Here is a 6862-nt window from a genome sequence, read left to right as displayed (position 1 = left end):
CGATCCACTGATGGAAAATGCAGATAAAATGAACTGTCCTTGCTGCTTCCTTTCGACATTTCCCTGTGCTGGTTTGTGTGGATTCAAGCCTGGTCCGAATCACCCAATACACCAGGAACAGAACACGGTGTGATCCTCCCCATCACTCTTTTAGAAATGAGACAGGACATTGAGTTTAGCATAGCTAAAGCAATGTAAAACAAAAGGTAAACATTTACATGTGTACATAAAAAAAGACATAGCGTGCAGATCCATCTCTGTAAGCGGAACTAAAAAAGTTGAGAAAAGAAATGTACAAATAAGAATGTACCAATATTCCACCAAAGTATAAAATAGTTATAGGTTTTGGAGTCCTTGGGTCAGTCGGGAGGAACCTGATCATAATCATAACCCATAACCGACTGATTAAACATCTTCTGCTCCCGCTGAGCAAAGAGCACTCATCTGTATTCACACCTGATGGAAACGTCTCATTTTGTATTGTTTGGATGTGTTTATGGAGGGAGTGTGTTTGTGATGGATGATTTCTGACAGCACACTCAATGTTTCCTCGAGGTTCATCAAACATACACACAATAACACATCAGAGACCTTCCTCCCTGCCACTTCCTCTCTCTCTCTCTCTCTCTCTCTCACACACACACACACACACACACACTTCCTCTGAGATCAAGGTAAGAATCTTAATGAGAAATATCCATGATGTAAACACATCAGATCGCTGTACAGCACAAAGAGCGATCCGATGATTTAAGTCATTCTCTGAGATGCTGGGAGATTATTTAGCAGTTCATCACTTTCCCAGAACACTCTCCTTCTCTCTCTGTCATTGGTCAGTCAGTCAGATAGCCCCACCCCAAGCTCATGTCAGAAGATAAGATATCAGGCCACTTAAAGAAACCAACATGGTTAAACGATTCCAGTGAACAAGATCATGCCCTTGAGCACAATAAGCAAGATGACATGCAATGTATTTTATATCCTTAATTCCACTTGAATTTACATTTTCAATCTGCATACTGTTCTTTTTTTTTCTTTTGAAGAACATGCATGTAAATTGCATGCATAATTGAACCTCAGAGCTTGACATAACAGGAAATCCTCAATAAATGAAGCATCAGATAAAGCAAAATATCAGGGAACAAAAATATTGCAGTATTCTTCAAATGCTATGTTTGTTACAGTAACTGCAGAAAAATTACATTGTGGAGAAAGCTGCATGTATACAGGAATAAAGTGTATGCCTTATTAGTGAACAAACATAAAAAAATACATAAATGAAGGACCTCCTCTATCTCATTAATTTCATTAATGACAGTCAAAGCAATCAAATATGTTACTACAGTTTTGAGAAGCAGTCATGAGTAACTAGTTTATTTCTCCTGGGCTGTATTGCACTACGGTGGTGAAGCAGTGAGTTGCACTGTTGTACTGGAAAAGCATCTCAGATCTCAGAGAGAGTGTGAAAGTGTCACAGAGTCAGTGTTTCACTCTTCCGCTGGCAGGGATGTCAAACAGCAGAGACTGACTGACTGACAGTGACTCTGAACATGTTCTCACTCCAGCTCATCACGTCAGGACCCTCGGCATCACTCTTTAACACACCAGACACTTCAGATGCAGACACAATTCCTTGCATGCATTTGTAAATGTAGAAATTATTTATATAATTGAATAAATTGCGATTGTAGTTGTATCTACTTTTATGTTCTGTTTTGTGTTGAGAATTTCAGATTTCAGGGGTTGGGTTAGGTGCTCAGAAATGTCTAAAAAGTGTAAAGTAAATAAAATTATAGCGATGTTTAAATTGAAACCATTCCCCATGCCCTTTGTGTCTGTGTATTGATGTCAAACCAGAGTGTTCTCATTGAAAGCAATGCACAATGACAAATGACTCTAAAGGGGAACCCAGTGTGTTTCAAAAGAGATGAGGAGTCCTGAGTCCATATGAAGAGTTTACTTGCAAAAACAGATAACTCAGTTTTTTTACATTTTCTAAAACTTTTTATGTTATGTTTTTATTGTGTTTTGTGATAGTTAGCTGTATTTGTTAGTTATTTTTATGTTTTTAATGGAGTTCTTCATACGTGACGAGCTGCGATTGAGAACGTGTTGGGAAATAACACAAAACACCTGAACGTCACACACAACAGCTGCAAGGTCATTAGATGCTTCTTTGAAATATACCCTGTTTCTGTATGACACAATGTTGTCCGGGAGAGTAGCATAGACCTTTGGTTCATTTTTGTCACTTAGTTAGTTACGGTCAGTGACCCAGTGAAGAAACTTGATGATCAGAAGAGAAAACAACATTTAATATGCTGCCGTACACGGCCGCCACGAGGAAAGTACCAAAAGAGCGATGCAAACTGTGTTCTTTTCACTAAGAATAAAGTGTGACACATCACAGACAGTCACATCAGACCAGCTTCCATCGCTGTGAGTCATTTACAAGAACAGAATAATTTAAGAAGAAGAAAGTTGGAGCCCTACTGTCAGATGTGCGCTTGATGGCCTCTTTGTCTCAACACTGACTCTAATTGCGTGTGACGTTTATAAAGAGTTCTTTTCATTTCCGTGAGTAAGATAGCTGTACATCCTCCTGCCATCTGCCGAGCAGCGTGAGGAAGACGATCTGTTTGAGAACGCTCCATTCCGCTATGAAGATATAATTGTTCCCCCTTAGCTGCAAAACAAAGAGCAATCAAACTATGTGTTTATTTTTAATTTCCCATGCATGTTTTATCGTGGCATATGCCGGCAGGAGGACTCTATCTACACACGGAGAGAAATGACTTCTGCAGTGCATATATGTGTGAGATAAAGACGGCAGAACATTATCACATTCCAACATTTCCACCGGCCTATAATCGTCACTCATACGCTTATGCTTGCATCGAACGTCCAGGGAGGATAGCTGGAGTCAGTCCGGCCCCAAAACCATATCACAGCCTCAGTACATCATGAAAAATCAGCCTGTCTGAGGAGTCCAGATTCACCCTGTCATCGCCTAATACAGGGATTGATTCATGGTGAGAATGGATCAGGAATATGTCCTTCTGTCGGGACTATTACCCGTCTCAGCCCATCTCTCAGGCTCTAATGATGACGGCTGATGGGCCCTCTAATTTTTGTTCTTGCTGAGTTCTTCACGTGTTCTTGCACGTGACACGCTTTACTGAGAGATTCCAGATATAACGACCAGTACAGAGTTGATCTATGAGGAGCTTTTATTCTGCTCAGAAATAGAGTCATAAATGTATTTATCTCAAATAGGTGCTACACTTTATTTTGAGGGTCCACTTTATCCATTCTACTAACCAGAAGTAACTATATGTCAACTAGGGGTGTCCCTGACTAAGGATTTTCATAGTTGAATCTGAATTTTCGAATCTTGCCGATATTTAACTGATGGTCGAATCATATGTTTGGGGGCGGGGCCAAATACATTGAGTCAAGTCAGACATCCGACAGTAATAATTACTGATGTTAACACACAGGGAAAATGTGTTACAAATACCTCGCAGATACAAACGGAGTAAATAATGTTTTTTATGTTTTGATTAAAAGATAGTTAACACTAAACGTCAGCGAAACCCTAACAATTCACAATTTTTACAATAGTGCTCTCATTATAAAGTTAGCCTATATGACAGTAGTTATTAATGTTCTGCATTTCTATTTTGAGCTGTGCGCACTGAAGATGACCAGTAGAATGAGCATTTGATAGCAAGTTTTTAATCATTGGGATTAAACTCATAATTTCATGTAGAATACGCTTTGTTATTTAGACAACATAACGTTAATATTAAGACTTATAGGTTATCTGCAAAAAGAACCCAAATGCAAATTAACGTGTCTGCGCGGCTCTGAATGAACTTTGTGGAAGAGTTCTTCACGAAACAATGTGCAGAAACACGGCAGCTAAACTCTTACAATTCACAGCGTTTTATTATAATGGTCTTCCCATTATAATGGTATGGATGTGACAGTCCAGTCATAGTTATTAATATTCTGCATTGTAGTTTGACCTGCTCGTGCTGTGCACTGAAGAGATATGACCGTAATGCTACAATGAAGCGCTTGACTGAACCAAACACATTTTATATCAGGTAAATAATATATATACGCAATATATATACGTACACCTGCTGAAATGTTTTGAAATCACTTGTACCCTACCTGATCTAAAAAATCCAGTCTCTGCCTGTGTCAGTTTGAGTCTTGGTAAAGTTTTAAATCCCTGCCGCCAAGATGCTCCTCTGTCGGTCATGGATTATAAAAAGTGAAACATAAATCTATAGGGGTGGTTGTATTTATTGACACACTTTAAAATATTTATTTGAAGCTTCTTATTTTCAGATTCCTATTCATGGCTTTATCATAATAGGCTGCATATTAACTTATTGGTAGAAAACCACAAGTTCTATGTGAAATCAGACATTTGAGTGCTCACCTATAGTCAGAATGGCATAATCATAACAGCCCGCGAATATTCAACTGTGAGATTGGCAGTCGAATCAGGCTCCTCAAATCGAAACATTGAATTGTTGACTATTTGGGGTCACCCCAGAATATCAGTGCACTGTTAGGTTAGGGATAGTAGTATAAGTTGACATGCACTTGCAAAGTCAGTAGAAAGTCTATAAAATAAAGTGTTAGCAGATATTAAGCAGAAAGAGTCACTGTTCATCTACATGTCCACTAGCAGTCATTACAGAACTAGTTACTGGTAGTCAGCAGAATGACTAAAGTGGACTATTAAAAAGTGATACCATTAAGGTAACACTTTATAATAACTGCATGCTATTAATTAGCATTAGCATTAGTTAAGCATTAGGAAACAGTTAATTAATCATTTATAAAGCATTAATAAACATTTATAAGCAGTTTATAAATACAGATATAAATGCCTTATACCTGATTTAAAAGCATATCTATAATGTGTTTAATAATTCTTTTTTCATACTTTATTAATGATCAATTTATCATTTCTAAATTAAGTATAGCATTATTTACACACCAGTTATTAAAGAGTTGTCAGTGGTTCATAAGATCACTTAGGAATTGTAAGTAAATGATTAATAAATTATTTAAATGTGCATTCATACATCTTTTTATTCAGACATATAGTAATAGTTACTTATAGTGTTAATAAATGGTTTATTAACATGTATATCTACTGTAATTCAGGGTTATATCAGGTAGTTATAAAACATATGTAGTTGTTAGTCAACTATTTTTGTGAGCTCATCTAAAGTGAGGACTATTTATGCCTTGTAAAGCTTTTACAAATGAGATTTAAAGGCTGTTAATATTTATATGTTCTGTATCACTGTGTTTTGTTTGTTTCCGTTTTTTGTTTAGAAGATAACTGAACCTTTAAATATCCTTTATAAATGCTTTACAAGGCATAACTAGTCCTCACTTTAGATGAGCTCACATAAATAGTTAACTGACCACTATTAAATGCTTTATAACTACCTGAATTTTTTACATTTCTTGTGATCTTATGAATCACTGGCAGCTCCTAAATAACTGGTTTGTAAATAATGCTATACTTAATTGATAAATGATAAATTGATCATTAATAAAGTATGAAAATACAATTATTAAACACATTTTAGATATGCTTTTAAATCAAGAATAAAGCATTTATATCTGTATTTATAAATTGCTTATTACTGTCTATTAATGCTTTATAAATTATGAACTATCTGTTTACTAATGCTTAATTAATGATTAATAGTGTGCAGTTATTATAAAGTGTTACCGAAAGGAATAGTAATTCATTATACCTTTCTTAGAACGTAATACTGTAATGTGCATGTGGTAATGTAAATATGACAACTTTGTTTTACTGCAATTTACACCCTTTGTTTATCCTCTACTGACTGCTAAATCATCTTTATTCATTAAAGCCCGTGTAAAAGTATTTTGACCATTTTGTGCATGCAGCAGTATTATATCACTAGTGAAGCTTATGTTCTCATTGCTTTTCGTCAGTCTCCTCTTTAGTCACCTGACATCTGCGGCTCATGTGATAGCTGGTTACTGTCACCCATCAAACTCAGCCTCTTCACCGCAGCCCAGCGCAGAACACTAATGCATTTCAATTCTGATGGCGGTTCATTTTACTGCTCATTTGAGCAGATTTACAGCACACATTCTATCTCTTGACCACAGCACCACTCTTATCTGTAATGAAAGCAAGCTGAGCATTAATCAACAGCCCCGACCATCACATTAAATATATTGTATATGGGGAGTAAACATGCTCCATGACTCCTCCGTATCAGGCCAGTGAAGAGAGAACACGGCAGGAAAAACCCTCATTATATTTGTCACAATTTCACATCTGCTGTTTTTGAAGCAATGTACCGTGAGGCCATAAACCGCATTACAAGTGTGCATAAATTTGTCTGATTTGTGGCTGGAGTAACTAATTCCTTGAGTACATTTTAGAAAAACAAGCAGCCAGCCCTGAAATTACAATTCTATAAAGGCTTTAAATTACTGAGTATGGTATGGAGGACCAGCTTGATGTGTGCGTTATGGAAAGCGACGTTGCCTCCCGAGATTGAGTCAATAAAAGGGAAGATGACTGATGCATGTACTCAAACAGAATTAAAAGGAGACGAGACACCAAGCTGCAGAATAGAGTCATGCATCTCATTTAGAGAGAGAGTGCTGCAGGCCATGCGTTTCATTCACACGTCTTGAGCGCTCTGACTCTTACACTGACAAACAGCACAAAACCACACACACATTTCCAAACAGGTGTTGTGTTTGTTCAGCACAGTCCTGCAGATTAGTCTGAAATTTCAGGACTTTCTCCATCTCTCTTCTCACAGTTGATGTA

This window comes from Carassius gibelio, chromosome B17 (genome assembly GCF_023724105.1).
Source record: "Carassius gibelio isolate Cgi1373 ecotype wild population from Czech Republic chromosome B17, carGib1.2-hapl.c, whole genome shotgun sequence".
Lineage (NCBI taxonomy): Eukaryota > Metazoa > Chordata > Actinopteri > Cypriniformes > Cyprinidae > Carassius > Carassius gibelio.
The sequence above is the reverse complement of the archived record's forward strand: the minus strand, read 5'-3'. Positions refer to the sequence as shown.